Genomic DNA, 16,853 nt, shown 5'->3' with positions numbered 1-16,853 from the left:
TGTGTGGATGAGAGATTGTAGGAAAGCAAAGATGGAAACAGAAGGCTATTGGTATCCAGGAAAGGCTGAAGGTGGCTCTTAGGAGGGCGGGGAGCAGAGAGCAGGTATTTAATTAAGACAGAATATCCAGAATTTTCTAACAAGCTGGATTTGCTGTCTGTGAGTGTAAAAGAAAGAGAGAGAAAGGACATGGTTCCAACATCTGGGCCTGGACAATGGGAGGGATGTCCTCTCCGGATGGGAAAGGGGATGGGAAAAGGTGGGGCTGAGCAGGTGGAAAGGGGCTGGTATCAGCTCAGTTCTTCAATGTCATGGTTAAGGGGTGTGTTACATATTGCCACAGAAGTGCCTAATAAGTAGAGGAATCTGTTTTCTTTTTCTTTTTAACATTTAAAAAATATAATTAAACATATTAATTGTATTATGTGAATGATTTGGGAATTTTGTTTCATGCCAAGTTATATGTTATATATAGCCAAATGGAGCATATATCAAAAAGGGGAGAAATGAGGGCTTTCACATAAACTGACTGTCCGTAACGTAGGTAAAATTTCAATAAAACCAGTCTTCAGGGCAAAAACCTCATCTCGGTGTTACATAAAAATAAATGAAAAACGACTATGTTGATGTACCATTATTTCATGTTACATAATAGCCCCAAACTAACAGTGTTTAACTATGAGGCTTGTAGAAATACTATTCGCTTTATTCACATAAATACAGAAGTGCAGAAATGTTCTAAGGTAGAATTAGCATCTTAGTGGAAATAATACATATTTGAGCATTTTACATGATATATATGTACTGATTCAAAATTTGGAAAAGTAATTTCATAGTAGAACATATGTATGAATGTGAAAGCAAGATGAATGAAAGGAAAAGAATGTGATGTGAGTCTCAGGGATAAAGGTTCAGATGGAAAGGGGAAATCAGGGAATTTTGGAGAAATCGAGAAATTGATGGCATGCCAATTTCCAAGGCTGGGTTGCTTCCACCAAAGGAATAGCAGAGAGAGAGAGGAGAGGCCCAGGAACCCACCCTGGGGAACACCCACAGTATATGTTTGGAAAAAACAGGAGACATTGGCAAAGGACCAGCCAGCAGGCCAAAAGCAGAAACAGACAGAGAGATGGGCTGGGGGTTGAGTGAAGCAGGAACACGGGGTAGGAGGGATGGAAGAGCTGGGTCAAATGCTGCCGAGGGGCCAAGCATGATGAGGAGTCAAAATTGACCACTATATTTAGCAACATGGGGTCACTGATGGCCTTGACAGGGCAGTTTCCATAGAGCGAGGGATCAGGCGAAAAGCCAGAATGGGTGTAAAAGGGGATGGCTCAAGAGAAGATGCAGACAGTGAGTTTAAACAACTCCTTAAAGATTTGCTGCAAAGACACAGGGTGGCAATTGGTGGGGGTGAATTAGGGTCAAGGAGTGCTGTTGGTTTAAGAGGATGGACGTTTATATACTGATGGTGCCAACTAGCAGGAGAACAAAATAGATGAGGCAGTGAAAGAGAGGATGGTTTTGGGAGTGACAACCCAGAGAAGATGGGAGGGATGGGGCCTCGGGGACTTTTGGAGGAACTGGCTTTCGATGCCACTTTTAATAAGCGGTGGGGCACCGAGAGTGAGGTCACAGACATCAGAAGGCGAGCGGATGTGCTGGGAGTTGCTTGTGAAATTTCTCTTCTGTTGGCTTGTTTGCTTGTTCAAAGTAGAAAACTAACCTTACCAGCTGAGGAACAAGGAGGAAGAAAGAGTTACTGGAGCCATGAGCAGAAGATAAGAAAGAGCCTTCCAGGGAGAATGGGACAGTAAAAAGGGCAGGGGGAGGCGGGGGAGTGCGCTCCCAGAAAGTTACATTTTCTCTTTGACGTCCCCAAATGTGTGACGTGTTATTACCCTTCCTGCTGTCTACAAAATAAAAATTAATTATGGTTCAGAGGAAATGCTATTTCATTCTAAGAGGCTGCCTGTTTCTCAGGAATGGTCATCTTAAACTGCAAATATTACAAACAATGTTGAAAAGATGAACCTGTGTACCTAAAATCCCCTATTTTCTATTAATCTGTTTACTACTTATTTCCCCTATCAATAACACATAACAAATACTGCCATGATGGAGGTACACCGATGCTTAAAAGGAAATGAGATCTGTATCCTTTTGCTAAATTCCATGGCTTCCTTAATATGCAGTTCCACTTGGAATTTAGGAATGTCTGGTATAAGAAGTGAGAAACAGTTTGAGAAAATCCCGGCTCAGAATTATACATCACAACCACATCTCACAAGTATATACAGCCGTAAAAAAGTTTAAAAGCAAAACTCCGTAACTACTCTTAAAGACCTTTGCAAACCTGGGCCTGCCAAGATGTTTCCAAACTGGAAAGGAACTCCAATCTCTTGCCTGGTACCGGACCAGAGGCTGGCCAGCCTTTTCTGTAAAAGCAAGAGAGTAAATATTTTCAGTTTTGCAGATCATTTTGTTGTAACCATGCAGGTAGGCAATAAGAAAGCTAAGAGCACTGGGAGATAGGAAACAAACGGGCATGCCCACACTCTCCCTTCCACTCAGGGCAGCTTCTCTGTGGTGGGGAGCTTTGCCACAATCACTTGCTTCTTTTTTCCATTGGTTTCTTTGTTTCCACCTTACTGCTCGAGCTCAGAACTTCAGGTGGGCCTGGTCCTTCAGCATCCATGCAGAGAAGGCTGAGCGGGGTTGGGAACCCCACCTGATGGAGAAGAGAGATTACTGGGAGGGACATTGTGGAGGCCACCATGACACGAGACAATCACACCTTCCGGGGTGAAAGGGAACGAAGACAAGGGAAGGACACAGTAGTGGGACCCCTAGGTCGCCTGCCAGGCTTGTTCTCCCTCCACGGCAACCATGGGGGCCTGGGGGGTGTTGGGCTTCAGCTACGGTGATTAGGATGAAGGGACTCAATATAAAGGACCCTCCAACTCCTCACTAGGTTCCAAACGCAGCCCCTCTAATCCACCCTCTGAGTTTCTGGAACTCTGCTGGAAGAATACATGAGCAGGCCAGAACCAGAGCCCAAGCCAAACATGACAGGGGTCTCGTGGGGCTGTAACCCCATGCTCAGTGGTCGGGGACTCCTTGCAAATCTGCAGAAATCCCTGTTCCACCTCATTCCTGGGAGAAACCCCAGATCTCCTCCTGCTCTGTCTGTTCTTCTCTTGAGGCTATTGTCCTGGAGGGATGCTGAGTCATTGAACCTGGTCCTCCAAACGTACATAAGCAGCCTGTTCAATAAAACAAATTATGCACTTTTTCACATTTGCCAGTTTTTTGATTCCAGAAAGGCTGTGGGACTCATTCTCACAGTCTCCTGTGCCCCCACCACATGGTGGCCATCTGCTCATGTAAACACGATTTCCCACAACTGCACCCTGCCTCCCAGCTTGTCAGAGGGGAGTGTCCCACAAAGACACAGGTGTTTGTGAGGATCCTGTCCCCCAGCAGAAAACCTGCTCCTGGAGCCACGGTCAGGGATCTGGCCTCCTAAGCCGCTCAGCTCTAATTCAAAGCCTAAAGTGGGGGCCCCGAACATTGCTGAATGACTTTCTGAATCACCTGGACTGGAGGGGACTGATTTTCTTTCCAGGAATGGAGGTAGCGCAGCCTCCATTTTCAGGGCTGACCTTGACGATGGATCTAGTTCCCCCGACTGCAACACAGGAAGGAGTGGCCCTTCCATCCCACAGGTTGGAGACCCAACCCAAGGGAGTACTGAAGCAGTGCATTGCTGCCAGGTCCAGCATCCCTGCAGAGTGGCCTCTGCCCTTGAATGACCCCCTTCCCAGGGCCTTTCTTGCCCGGACACCACCACACCCCAGGCTGTGCCAGAGCTCTGGGGCTCTGCGTGTCCAGGGCACACAGGTGGCACCTGAGCCAGGTGTCCCCTGGGCCTCAAGGGAGAGAGGTCTGCTTCTGCATCAGGGGAAGGTGACCCCACAAGGCTGGCAGGACACTCTCAATATGGACCTCCAGGAGCCCTGGGAGCAGTTTCCCTGCAGGTGTTAAGAGCCATCATCAGGAGGGCAGGCCCCTCTTTGTGCAGACCATCCAGCAGTGCTGGGCCCACGTGCTGACCTCAGAAATCTACATGCCCCCACGATTCCCCAGGCAACCTCACAACTTCGTCACTTGGTGACCTGGGTACCACGAGCTCCTTGGCCATCCCATGAGGGTGGTCCTTGCAGGCATGGTCTCCAGGTTCTCCCGTTGAGAAATCCCCCTGGGTTTCTGTGGTCACAGAGCAGACACCAGAAGATTCTAGTCCTGCAGTGACCCCCACAGCAGTCAGCTCCCCTGTGCATGTCCAGGGACAAATGACAGCAATTTATTGCCAGGTACCGTGATGAACAAGGGGGTGGGATTCCATACTAAGTTCAGGATCCTGGTAACTCACTCTGCACCCCAAAAAGCTTCCATGAGAAATGTGTGTATTGGGATGTCTGTGCCCCTAGAAGAGCTGTTCCTGAGGGTTCCTGGGACCCTCCAGCCCCTCTCAAGGTTCTCAGATCCTGGGTCTAAATTTCTATCTGCCTCTTTTGGTGTACGGCCACCTGTGTCTCGTGGTCATGGGTCACTTTATTGCATGACTTGGCATGTTCTTAGTGCTCGTCCTCCACCCCTGCACTAGACTCCCAAGATGTTCCCACTGACCCTTGGCTCCCTGGGTGGCTCAGGGGGCCCTAAGTCTGCACCCTTCACTCTCCTCCTCTACCCCCACCTCTGGGGCCACCCCTAGGTGGACTTGGAGGTGTTTGTAAATGAGTCTTACACAAGGACATGTCTGGACAAAGCAGGACCCCACCCCCGGAAAACTCACCTGCTCCCTTCTCAGAAGAGGACCCCACAGCCCCACATTGCCTCCCAGGGGTCTACTCAGGACACAGTCCCCCAGTTCTGGGCAAGGTGTCTCCCTGGAATCCTTGCTTCCAGGAAGAGTCTCTCTGTCCTTCTTCAGAGTTTAGAGGTGTTCCCATGTCCCTGACCACCAAGATGCCCAGCACAGTCCCTTCAGTGACCTGGAGAGACAAGTAACTTATGTGGCCACAGGTCTCACAGGACACACCTGCTGGGACCCCAGGCTAAAGGGCTGTCCTTCTGCATTCTCAGGTGTGGCTCCCGTGGTAACTTTTTGCAGGGGGCCCAAACGGGGAGTGTGGCCCAAAGCAGTTCATGGGGCTCTCTGGGCAGGGAAGACTTGGGCCAGGTGGCCTTGCCTGGTTTCCCTGCTGGGCCACTCTGAAAACCCCCGCTCCTCTGGCTGTGGCTGGAGGCCCCTCAAACCTCAGGGCGGGGCTCTTTCTCTCAGCCTCCACTGACTCCAAAGCCACGCTGGTGCTGGCGAGGGGAAAGAGCTTTCTTGCCTTCTTTTGGCCAAGTTGCCACAGGTGGATGCTGCGGGGAGCTGGAGAGAGAGGTAGCACTTGCTCAGATGTGAGTGGTTAAGCAATTTGACACCCTGTCAACTAGCCTTAAACATTGGAATGAGGTCTTTCCCGGTAAAGCTGGAAGTTACTTTCAGTAACTTGTCTAAAGATTTCTTTTTTTTTTCCACTTAAAGACTCATAAAACCTCTCCCAGGTCATTCCTGGTATGGACCATTATCCAGGGATCAATCAGGAAATGCAGGAGGAGAGGGGTGGGGGTGGGGGAGAGGGGAGGTTAGATCAGGGCCCACGGAGAGGAGATGCCCCTCCCAGGAGCCTCACACTGGGCAGTGGCTTCTGGCATCCAGCTCTCCTGTTCTCAGGCCCATTCCATCTGCGGGGTTTTCCAAAAACATAATGGTGGAAGGGCCATGGAGGACACCTAGAACTTCCAGAATAGACAGGGGGAGCAGAGTTACCATGCTGGCCCTGGGTTTGGAGACAGACCTGCAGTGGAGACCACAGGCTTCTGAGAAGCCAGTTTCGAAATAAAGGCAGTATGCACTGGAATACCCGGCTCGAGAGAGTGCTTCATCATAGACATGTAATTTACATAGTTCTCACCACTAAATTCTGTGTTCCCAACACGCTACATGAATGACGGCTTCAACACACATTCATTTCTGAGATGTGAAAAAGTGTAGAGCCGCTCTTTCATCCTGCATAATGGGCATGGCTACACTTAAGAACACTTACCAAGATTTCTCAGCAAGAGCCAATTTCGAAATAAAGGCAGTTTGTGCAGGAAAACCCTGTTGGAGTGAGGGCTTCCCCATACACATGTAAGTTATAGAGTTCCCCTCACCATGAAACGCTGTTCCCAACATGCTACATGCATGAAGGCTTCGACACACATTCAGTTCTAAGCTGTTAGCATGTGGAGAGCCGCTCTTTCATTCAGCACAAAAGGCATGGTTACACCCAGGAAGATTTACCCAGATTTCTCAGCTGCTTCCTTCAGCCAGATTCAAAATAAAGGCAGTTTGTGCTGGGAAAGCCTGTTGGAGCGTGTTCAGAGCTGTTTCGGGCTCTGTCCCAGCTGGAGGGTGCAAAGCCCAACCTCCAGAAAGAGGGACCAGGACCCCACCCGCCAGGTGGTGTTGCCTTTGTAGGGGAACAGTGATCTTTGGGTAAGATATATTGCGGCTCTCTCTAAAAACTGCTTTGACTTAAGTTTGCATCCTAGTCACCAGTTCCAGGACAACAGAAAAGGCATACCCTACATCCCTTTGCACTCAACTCTTCCCAAAAGAGCAAATATTTGTCCATGAAAATACCAGCTGCTCTTCTAAGGCCCACTAAATACCCAGCAGTGTGGGCGGTGCACTCTTGATCAGGGACAGGTGGAGAGGGAACAGCGGTCCTCCAGCAGGCTTGGCCTGGTGTGGCAGCTGCGCTGTGGGTGCGTGGTGGGGAGGGAATGCAGGGAATCCTGTTTGAGGGGCCTCTGTGCACGCCTGCATTATAGTCTGAGGTTTCATACAAAGGCTCCAGGCATCCTAACTGGTCAGATACAGCCCCCACCCTTGGGCTGGAACCACCAGGAGATAAGTACCTGTAACAGGGACGGTGCCTGGTGTGGGGAGAGGTCATGGGACCCTCCGGGGGCAGGGGCGGTGGTGCTGGGGAAGGCAGGGGATGCAGTGAAGGGTGGAGGGAGCAGGGTCCTTTGCTTGGGGGTGCGAGTTCTTTGGGAGACCACAGGGAATGGCACACATCATCCCCACCCTATACCCCAAATTCCTAGCCCCGCCAACACAGGGGCTGCTCTGCACCCTCTCAACGTGGCTCTCCTGTAAGACCGCACCCAACCAGGCATCTGGCACCCTGCCCTACCTCCCCTCTTGGGACAGATCCCGTCTTCTTGGAAACTGCCTAGCAGCGCGTATTCAAGGCCGGCAGCCGGCCTGGCGGATCTGCACTTCAGGTGCCCTACCTGGCCAGACGTGCCTGCCTGGGCTCAGTCCTCTATCTTGCCCACAGGTAGCCTGGGTCCACTTCCGGTGCAAGCGGAGGCCGCGGAGCCCGGGCTGAGCCCCGCACACAGACAGGTGAGGGTGCCCCCGCCCCGCCGCCCCGCCGCCGCGCCCACTGTTGGCAGCATTGGCCCAGCCTCCGGCCGGTGCCACCTGCAGCTGAGGACCTCCGCGCGGCCCCGCCCGCCCCGGCCCCGCCCAGCTGCCCCATAAGCCTCCCCCCACCCCCGTCCTGGCCGCGCCCTTGCTCCCATTGGCTCCGAAAGTTCTGCCCTTGCACGTCTAGCCTCGGGAGGACGCAGACGCAAGCGCTAGGGGAGGGCCCCGCGGCGTTGCCATGGATACAGACGCCGCGCTCCTCGCGGGCTGGCGTGCGCTTCTGGGGCAGGCAGCGGGCTCCGGAAGTGTGCAGCTGCCCGGGGCCATGGCGGTGTTTGCTGCTGGGGATGGCGGCTTGCTTGGCCGGGCCACTAGTTCTGGCCGCGTCAGTCGGCGGCCGACATCCTTTCTGGGGCGGCGTCTCACAGACGGTAAACGTACGGCAGCGCCGTTGGCGGGGCCAGTGGACATGGACCGGGGTGGGATCCGGGTTGGTGTGGCGGCCGGGGAGGGCTGAGGTCATGATGGCAGCCCTTCTTGGTGAAACAATAAAATGAATAGCCATTTTCACAAGACCTCTGAGTAAATCTACTAGGGAACTTCATCCTGGACTGAGGAAGAGGACTGGGGAGGAGGGGGCATTCATGGGCACAGAGAACCATGGGCCACCTGTCCCACGATGGACTTTAGACTCACCCTCACCCTTCAGGAACTACTAAATACACACAGACAGAGTGCTATGGACAAGATTTTTTTTTTAAACAAATCCCTGAATCCCTAGCAGGTCTTGTTTCTACCCATACACAAATGGCTTATGTGCATAATGTTTCACAAAAGCCTTAAAATATTATCACCCCAACTTGACACATCAAGAAACTGAGGTAGAGAAGTTTATCACATTCTACAAGATTAGAGAGAGGCCACGTCAGACACCGTATTTAAATCCAAGCCCCTGCTCCAGTGCTCACACTAGAAAGTGTGACATACTGCCCCTTTCCTGCCCTCTCCCTGCAATCAATCTCTGAAGAGTCTTTTCTGTGTCACCTGGAATCACAATCACATTCATTTTCCACAAAGAGCTATGTCACTCCTTGGAGGACTTTTCAAAATCTAAAGGGTTGGTTTGAGAGGAGAGATTTGCATTTTCTGTTTCTCAAAGGAAACATGGCTTTAAAAGAAACTGAAAAGTAGTTATCTAGTCTAAGCCCTCATTGTGCAGAGAAAAAACCGGAGGCTCAGAAGAGATGAGGAAAGGGCCTTATTAACAAATATTGCCTCAGTGCAGCACCAAGCCAGACCTGGCACTTCTAGGGGAGGATCTGGAAGGCTCAGGAGAATGAGTGTTAGAAAACAGAAAGAGAAGAAGCATACAAGGCCCCGTCTCTTCACCACCATAACATGAATTTCCACCAAATTACCCAGAATGGGTGCAGCCAATATTAAGTTTGTCAAAAGAGGTTATAGAATTCTCAACCATAGTGGAAATTCCAACATTTACTGTGCTTTTTTCCCAGTTCAAGCATCAATTCAGTGGGCACTCTGTACCAGGGACTACACGAGGCCTGGGGTTCTCCCAAATACAGATCTCTATTACCACGTGTGCAAACCACATTAAGGCCACCAGAAGAAAAGCGCCCACAGATAAGATGGAATTACTGAAACTGAAAGCAGCAAAAGAGCATATATTACTAGGAAAAACGGTGCTCCTAGTAATGGACACATGGACATAGAATGCAAACTGTGTTTAGCAGGCAGGAAAGGGGGGATTAACAGATACAAATTAGTAAATATAAAATAAATGACAAGGGCCTGCTATATAACACAGGGAACTATATTCAATTTCTTGTAGTGATTTATACTAAAAACAATCTAAAACATATATATATACATATGCATATGTTTATAACTGAATCTCTGCTGCACACTTGAAAATAACATTGTAAATTGACTACACTTAAATAAAAAATAATTTTAAAAAATAAGTAAAAATAAATGCAACGCCATTAAGAAAAAATAAAAGAACTCTCTAATCCCCTTAACTGTAGGTGGTCGAGAAATCTAGCTGCAAACACCAAGTCCACTGGATCACTCCAGCACTGGCTGTCACTCTTTCTGACCATCAGAGAGTCACTTGCTTCACTGAGGTTACTTTTCTCTTCTGTGAAAGGCTACAGTTGCAACTAACGATGTATAGAATCTCATCATTCACAAGCCCAAAAAGTAGTGAGAACTTCACATGGGCCAGGCTCTGGTCAGATGAAAAGATAGGGTCCCAGATATATTCATGGGTAGAAGAAGTTTATGCCATAAAGTTATAAATTCTTCCTGTTTTGATAGACAGATTCATTTCAATTCTGGTTAGAATTCCTACCAGATTTTTCTTGGAATATAACAAGTTAATTTATGGTCAGGAATAGCCAAGAAATTTCTTTAGAACCACCACTTGGGAGGGGTGGATAGGTCATTCATTTCCACTGCTCTTTCTGAAGTGATGAAAACGTTCTGGAATAATAATGGATGCACCACTGTGAATATGCAAAAATCTGCTGAATTGTACCATTTAAATGGATGGAATTCATGGTTTGTGAACTATATCACAATAAAACTGTCCTATGAAAATTATTTCTTGACAATTATTTTTCAGTTTATACACTAGTCTGTCCCACAATTTAAGAAAAACAAAAAACCTAAACAAGCCAAACTATGCCAGGAGCACTTTAGGACTGCAATATCCCTGGGTCTCCAAGGCCTCTGGTGGTGCTGTTCCTGTTAACGCACAATAGCTGGGCTGGGCTAGTTAGGGACTGTAACTATCTTTTGAAAATCGAGGATCACTCCTTTCACCCTGGGAGAGGGAAGGAAGGAGGATGTCACAGCCTCATGCCTTCAGCACATTTTTAACAGAACCAAGCCCTGCTTTCACCACTGCAATCCCTCTCACTATAAAAACACGTGACATCAACAAGCACCGCCATCATAACACCTGAAAGTGTTCAAGGTACTTACCTGAGGCAGAAACATGGAGGGGGGAGACAGAACCTCGCTTAGCAGTGACGCTCCCTTTTCCCGACTCCACCAGGAGAAGCTGGGCGTTAGAGCCGGAGGCTTTCAGCCCAGGTAGCAGCGCCCACGCCACAGAGCTGGTCCTCAGGGAGCGGGAAAGGGAGAGCAGGGCAGCCCCGGGGTCGCGGGGCAGGGAAAGCGGGGAGGGGGGCGCGGGCTGCAGCCTCGCTCGGAGGACAGCCCCAGCCACAGTCCCAGGCGCCCGCCCCCGTCCGGGTCCGCAGACCCCGCCCGCCCGGGACACAGCCCGCCCAGGGGCGGGGACGGGCCGCCGGACGAGAAGAGGAAGCCCGGGAGGAGAGGACTAGCGGGAGGGAGAGGGGAAGGGGACGCCAGCCGCGGACTGAGGGGATCCCGGCTGGGTGAGAGATGGCAGGTGCACACCAGGCCCTGGACACTGTGGCCGGGACGCCGGGGCAGGTGGCGCTGGCAGAGGGGTCTGGCCTGAGCAATTCATCTGAACACGGGCTGACTAGCGCCCTTGGGGTCTGTGACAGGCGGACCGCCCTCCCGCAGCCGCCTGACCCCTTTCCCAGGAGCCCCCCACCTTGCACTTCCACAGTCAGAGGCCCCGACCCCAGGCAGGAACCAAAGGCCTACCGGGCGACGTAGTTGAGAAGCCTTTGGGCCCGATCCCCGGCTCGGATATGGAGCTCCCAACCAGCGGACCACTTGGCACTGACTGCGCATGCGCAGGAGGGCCAGCGCTCCTCTCTGGGTTCTGTGAGAGAAGGTGGGACAGCGAGGGAGGGAGAAGATGGGAGCGGGTGGAGAGGACGGGAAAATTGGAGGGATACAGATGGACAGGATGAGCAGAGAGAAGGAAGGGATCTGGAGAAGGGAGGGTCTTAGAGGAGTTGGAGAAAAAAAGCTTTACCTCTGGGGCACCCCTAGGCGGCAGACCTGCCTCTGTACCCTTCTGTTACCCTTCAAGCCCCGCAGCTCAATTTTACCACCGTGATCCAACCCTCCGTCCGATGCTTCTGCAGAAACCCTAGGGAGATCACACCCGTTGCCCCCACGCGGAGCTGGGTTTTCTGTTGCTCTGAGAACCAAGCACCCGCAGGTGTTGTCGCTCAGAACTACCTTGGGAAGAGCACATATTCCCCTTTTACACGCTGGGAAACAGGCAGGCAGGATCTCTGCCTTAGCTCCACTGTCCCAGGTGTTGGGCTGGCGGGGAGCGGGATGGTACAAGATCAGAGCCCCAGACAGAGCAGACTGCCTGAGTGTTGGTGCATAGTCCCCATCCCTCCTGGGTAAACCATACCCCACCCTAGTGGAAACATCAAGGGCTCACAGTAGTTCCCTGGGTGTGGGAGAGCTGTCCTCATGTGAAGGAAAAGTCCAGCTGGGCTAACAAGCTAAGTCACAAATCTAAGTGTGATAAGTGTCGGTTTACTGATCTAAATTATGCTGGGCTATCTCGTAAATATGAAGTTTAGTGTCAGTTTATTGGCCTAACAACCTAACTCGTAATTCCAAGCTCAACAAGTGTCAGTAATGTGATCTGTTACAAATTGATAAGCTCCAGTGTACTTATTCCTTGCTTTTTGTTCTTTGAGCCTTATTGGCTAATCCCCCCTTACTTGTAACTAAGCCTTTAAAACCTCATGTGCACGTCTTGGAGGTACTCAAAACTTCGGAGCCGAAGCCCCTCTGAGCCCACCGGCATAATAATTCTGAGTACTCCAACACTCCGATTGGTGCTTTTGTCTTGGCTGGCCTGTTTCCATAACACTCAGCTCCAGTGCCCAGCTTTCTAGGTAGATAGGAGTGTTACCAAGTCGAAATTAATTCTCCTCAGTGCAGGACAGGCCAATAAGTTGGGAGACCAGATGTTGGGGCATGGAATAGCACGTTTCTGTAGACCTAGATGGCAAACTAATGTCCTGGAAAACCATCTCCCCAAGTCACAATTCAGGCTCCTTTCCTATGTGCTTGGTTAGTGCAAACTTCTTAGTGTAGGAATTCCTTCTTGTTAGAATCCTTTCTTCTTGCAGCTATCTGCGTGGGTCAGATCCCTGTAAACCTCCAACAAAAGAAACGTTATTTTCTATTCTGCAATTTGCTATCTTTTAATGAATGAAAAAGTGTTAAATATCCTTAAAGGTCAGAGCCTTCAGAATAGGGTCTCCTGTTTATTTCAGGCTCTAGGCAACATTGTTTTACAAGCAAGATGAAGCCTAGGTGACAGAGCATAGGGTTAAATTCAAAGGAACAAATCTAATATGGAGTCAGATTTGTTCTGTTATATTACCCGGCCAGATGCCACTTGAGGATTTAAACCCCTTTAAGTTAAAAATAACTAAAATTTTAAAGGAATTTACATACATAGGTGGGAATGTGCAAAGCATATCTGGAAAAGCACCCAAAGGATAGTAAACAGAGGCATCTCCAGAGAGGGCTGAAAGAACAGAGGATGAGGGAAAACATCTTTCACTTGTGTATTTTTGTTCTCTGAGTTTTTTTTAAACCATTTCCTTGTATTTCTTTTTCAGATAAAAGAAATGTGTAATGGAGCAAAGGAGTAATTAGCTTAGCAAATACAGCAGCCATGGAATCACTAGTCATCACTTTTGATTTAAGCCAGAAAGCATTTTTTGACTCTCTCCAATGTGCTCTGTCCTGTTTTAAGACTTCTATTAATATTATTATTATTATTATTATTATTATTATTATTATTATTATTATTATTATTATATTACTACAACTACTACTAATATTACTATTACTATTATTACTGTTATTTTATGAAATAATAACACGGTTTACCTCACCCCTGCCCATGGCTGGTGGAAAACCAACCGAGTTTTTCTTGAGTTGTTTTCCAAGGAGTAGAGATGAGTTTATAAACAGAACACATCTTCAGGGTAAAACAGGCAGAGTGCTTTTCCAGCAGGCCAGAGAGCTATGAAGTGTTTTCAACAGAGGCGCCCAGAAGCTGAGAGAGAAAGCCTCCAGGACACTACAAAAAGCTGCCCAAACTGCCGTCTCCATGGTACTACTGAAATAGGAAAGAACAAATCTGACTTCATATTTGATCTGTTTCTTTGAATTTAACAAAGCCAAGTTAATATCCTCCGGTCTTTTCATGGGTTATGATGTCACAGAGGAAACGGACAGGTCAACAAGGAATCACTCTGCCGTGATCCCGGAGCCGGGGAAAGGGATGGGCTGCAAGATGTATGAAGCAGCCGCAACTGTGCCCGTGCTTCTAGGCAGGTATCCAAAATCGCCTCGACAAGGTGTCAAACATTTGTGCCCATGCCCTCATCAACAGACATGTATTAAAGACAAATGGAAACATATAAAAGGCCAATACCCTTGCTGGGTACACCGTCCAAAGAACAAAGTCTCAGTTTGACAACTGGCCATCTCGGTTCCATGGGATTCATTCTTGGAGAACCTTAAAAACCACTCTTCTGTCCTCAAGAATTGCTGCATATTTGTCCTATCTTTGGCTCAGGGATGGAGCACGTTCAAGTGAACTTTAATGTCTGCACAGATTTGACTGTCTTTTTCCAGGTTCACTTGTCCATTCCAAAGAGGCTTGAGCTATGTCCATCTTCCGTAAGATCTATTCCCTCCAGTGACAGCTCATTGAGCCTGCAATTAAAAGCCAAGTGAACAAGACTGTCCTCAGCTAAAAAGTTCACCCACCCTTCACTGTTTTCTTAATCTCCTCTCCTGGCTAATTGCAACAGACTAACACCTCCCTCCACCAAGATACCCAACTATGTCATTTTTCTCCCCAAAGAGAAAATAAGGTCCATAAAAGAGGAGACAACTCCATAGTCACCTCTGAATTCTTAGCATATAGTAATGTCAATAAATACAACTCAGATTATTGTTAGTTTCCTTTAAAACCTTTCTGGTTATTTGAATGAGACCTTGGAAGAGAGGTGTTTGCTGTCCAGTATCTTGATCCACAAGACTCTGGAGGCCTTTTTCGGAATAGCTGTTCACTGATTCATTCAAAACACAACTTATCAATCAAGGAGTAGCTGTGCTTTTCTGCCAGGAGTTTGTGGTCACTCTCATGCCAGAACAGCTTTAAAATATATCCTTAATTTGGATTTGTTATTTTTCCCCTCTTCCACCAAAATTGCCTTTTCTTACTTTCTTGTCTTGAGGAATTTTTTTTTCCTATTTCACCCTTTAGTAAAGCAAGATTCTCAGGATGGGCTTGGCCCATTTTATGATCACCCATCCAACTCCTAGTGTGAGAGGTCTGGGGCTCACCTGCTTCCCTCCTGTCAAGGCAACTGAAAATCAGTTCAGGAGCCAACCAGCACACCACGGCTTCTAACGCTCACGTATCTCTCAGAAACCCTGCTTTCTCGTTTGTCTTGGCTTCTGAGAATTTTCCCTCACTTTCTTGACAATGAGTTGTGCAGCTTGAAAGATGAGGAAGGAAGGTTTTATTTCTCAATCAGCGTTTTAAGGAACTTGTGTAATGAAGGTTTTCAGGAGTTTCTAGAACCCTCCATTGCCGAGACAGAAAACACACTAGACATTTTCTAAATTTAGTTCTCATGTGCATTTTTTCTTTGCTTTTCTTTTTAACTGCTAACAGACATTTTTTAATTAAAAAAAAAATAAGGCCCCAAAAAGAACAGAACACTGAAGGGGCAAACAAATTAACGGGCAAAGACAGAAAAATGATAACTACTCTACAAAGTTAATATAATACATACACTATGTATCAGATCAGCAATTCTCAGTAACAGCTAATTGAAACATGACCATGAGGTAAAATTTCTCTCCTGTCAGGACATGGCCAACCGAAAATACAATTAAACCAACAAACTAATATCCTAAGTCTGGCGAGGTACAGAAGGCTACAAGCTAAATGTGTCTTATTCTAGAAAAGAGGGAGTCTCACCAGCTCTTTTCTGTGGAGCCTGAGCCCACGGGAGGACGGTGAAGTGAGCTCTGTAAGTACACAATTAGCAAAGTGAGTGATGAATAAATAGACGTGAGCTTTGATGACAGGGATAATACTACTATTCGTTTGTCCTTTAAAGTATGACTTCACGTTCAGTGATCAATACTTCAGCGTCCTTAGGAGTTGAGATTTTAGGAAAATGCACAACCTGGGCCCAGATCTCCTCTTTAAGCTCGTGACACTGCAGTTAGTTGTCTCAAAGGCAGCTCCAACTCCACATGCAAAGAGTTGACTTCACGGTGTTCCTCCCATAGCCGTCCTTACCAGGGCCCCTGGTCGGGGGGTAAGGTCTCCCTGCGTCTCCCAACTCAGGCCCATCACTCACAGATGTGAATGGACCCCTCCTTCAGGGACCAGATATCCTCAGACTCCGAGTCCCACTACCCTCAACTGACCTACCAGATACTCACTGGCACTCACTCAGCACTGACTCTCTGCTGGAGACCACACTGCACACTGCACAGTGTATCTCACTGGATCTCCACAATAGTCCTGGGAATTGGGTACATCACTGCTTCAATTGATTAGATAAATTGTTTCACTTCCTTGCGTGCGTCCTTCAAACTGACACGGCTACTAAGCCACAAGCCTGGGCCTGAAAACCACTTGAAAATTGGACACTGCTACACCTCGCAGCCTCCCTACTCTGACTCATCACATCATCTCCTGCCAAGCCTTCTAAATGTTTCCAAACATTCTAGAAGACAAATATGAACTATGAGAGCACCCCACTCTCCTACTTAAAATCTGTCAATGATGGTTCACTCCCCTTAGGAGAAAGCCCAACCAGGCCTGAGCACAGCCTAAGGCCCCAGCATCCGCTTTCCCTGCACGGCCGCGCCGCCTCACCCACCACGCAGCTCTACACGTGCCGTGTCTAGGACAGGGATGCTGACTCCGCACAACCCAGGGCTTGTCTCACTCGAACAATGATCACCTTCTTCAGTGTTCATCTTCTTCATTGCTGACTCTCACAAAAATGTTTTCTCATGATGAATCAATATCTTTTTCCTTACAACTGCCCATCATTAATAATGAGCTCCCCCCAAAGAGAGAAGACCTAATTCTCAGTCTCCTTATCTGTAAAGTGAGAATAACAAGGAAATATGTGAGGTTTCAAGAGAAATAATATTCATGTGAGGCTGAGGGACAATTCCATCATACAGTAAGCATTCAATGTGCTTACTTAATATTAATAAGAATATATTGCATTCTAGCAACCTTCAATCAATGTTTTATGACTTTGTCCAACAGACTACTGACAAACTGTTGGACGAACCACTTTGAGCAGATCAGCAC

General features: G+C 48.3%; 1 protein-coding gene across 2 annotated transcripts in view; it reads right to left on the bottom strand.

The window, feature by feature from the left end:
• LOC140687542 (trafficking protein particle complex subunit 9-like) overlaps nt 1-16,853 on the bottom strand; it is a 518,046-nt gene that overhangs the window by 9,435 nt on the left and 491,758 nt on the right. The window contains exons 6-10 of one of the 2 annotated variants that reach the window (XM_072944662.1): nt 5,323-5,443; nt 4,859-5,057; nt 3,150-3,266; nt 2,557-2,731; nt 2,357-2,438 (exon numbers count right to left, since the gene is read on the bottom strand). The gene's annotated coding sequence lies outside the window, so the exon portion shown is untranslated. Of the gene's footprint in view, nt 1-2,356; nt 2,439-2,556; nt 2,732-3,149; nt 3,267-4,858; nt 5,058-5,322; nt 5,444-14,023; nt 14,213-16,853 lie in introns of those variants that run through there. The other variant, XR_012061918.1, reaches the window with a different exon arrangement.

Source organism: Vicugna pacos, chromosome 20 (genome assembly GCF_048564905.1).
Source record: "Vicugna pacos chromosome 20, VicPac4, whole genome shotgun sequence".
Classification (NCBI taxonomy): Eukaryota; Metazoa; Chordata; class Mammalia; order Artiodactyla; family Camelidae; genus Vicugna; species Vicugna pacos.
This window is presented reverse-complemented; position numbering and strand designations above follow the sequence as displayed.